Source organism: Atta cephalotes (assembly GCF_000143395.1).
Source record: "Atta cephalotes unplaced genomic scaffold scaffold00043, whole genome shotgun sequence".
Taxonomy (NCBI): Eukaryota; Metazoa; Arthropoda; class Insecta; order Hymenoptera; family Formicidae; genus Atta; species Atta cephalotes.
This window is the reverse complement of record NW_012130107.1, coordinates 1,363,487-1,365,200: the sequence shown is the minus strand read 5'-3', so window position 1 is coordinate 1,365,200 and position 1,714 is coordinate 1,363,487.

The window sequence follows — 1,714 nt, the reverse complement described above, 5'->3', positions numbered from 1 at the left end:
AGAGAGATAGAGAGAGAGAGAGAGAGAGAGAGAGAGAGAGAGAGGTTCGGATCTCGTGATCTTCCACTGGAAAGAATAACAAAATTCCACAAACATATGTAAGTAGAAATGCGTTTAACAACATATTTTTCCAATTCTCTGAGAAGTTAGGTGATAGTGAGCGCCAAGAGCATGACGTGCGAGAGTAAATATCTAGTAAGACTTCGCGAAGAGTTCGTCGAAATGAGCGGCGCGAGAGCATAAAGAGTCTTGAAGACAAAGAGAAAGTAGAAAAAGAGCACAAAGTCAATACAGTGATCCGAGGTTATTTTTAATACCAAGACCAATCGGACGCTTTTGTACAAATGTTAACATAGCGCGATCCACTCGACGAAGTACGTAGAACGCAGTTGCGAGCGAAAACGAAACGAAAAAGAAAAAGATCGCTTGATATATATATCCACCACCTATTTATGTATAACTTTCGATAGGTGATAATGAGTAGCGATCGAACGCAAATATATCTATACTCATCGTGCTCTTAGCGACCGCTGATGACGAACATACACGAATGTAGGTATATCTGTAAAATCGGAGTTATTAATCGCTAATCGTATATGTATGTATATGTATGTATAACTGTATTATCTGTCGAACTTTAAACACGTCAACATCCGGACGCAGCGCGCATCTATTTCTGTCGTGCGATTAACAGTGACGATTCTGAGAGCGTGTTTAAAAGAGAGAAAGGAAGCAAGAGAGGAAAAGAGTGAGAGAGAGAGAGAGAGCGCTATTCGTAACAAAGATAAAATACCAAAATGTAACCGTATATGCCGTATATACACAGTTTACTATTCCGAGAGGTTCTTTACTTTTTTCGAGCCCTTGTATAATTATATTACATTATCGTGTATCGTAACTTATAGTCACACGTGTATTAATATTGGTTTTTATATGTGGTTTCTGTACATATATCTCTCCATGCGTTCGAGACACTGGATACACGCGCGAACGACGCGAAGATGCGTGCGGAAAAAAATATACAAGAGGAAGAAAGGAGAGATAAGGGAAGCACAAAAGGAGGGAGGAGATGAAAATACGAGGTGGAGAAAAAGCGTTTCTTTTCGACGTACAGCTGTTATACAAGATGAACGGGCCTTAATATGTACCTGAGTCGCGGATAAGGGTAAATTCACTGAGAAAATCTGTCACGCGACATCCACCATAGAAAGATAACCAGATTAAACACCTTAGAAACGGCTGCCGTCCTCCGTGAATGTGCGGTACGCCATGTGCACACGCGCCCACGTTCGCCAGGACTATGGCCATCAACTTAAGGTATATCACGCTCGTGCCCTTTCATTTCGTATTCCGCGCGTGTATATTTTTACATCAGATGAAAGAAAGGGGAGAAATGTAACGCGAAACGAGAGGAACCGACTGAGGGGTTTCCAAAAGTCATAACGATTAATTACTGTACGAACGCGAGCGTAATCGACTAAAGCTCATCCGCTGATCGCCAATACTACGCGGATGGAATAAAGACTTTATTAAGTAATTTTACGTTTTTTTCTTCTCGTTTTTCTTTCAAACAAATGGAAATTTCGCGTGAAGAAGAAAAGAAAGAAAAACTATATTCGAGGACGCGGTGTCCAGCGTGTGAATGTAATAAATGAGCGAGAGAAAGAGAGAGAGAGAGAGAGAGAGAGAGAGAGAGAGAGAGAGAGAGAGAGAG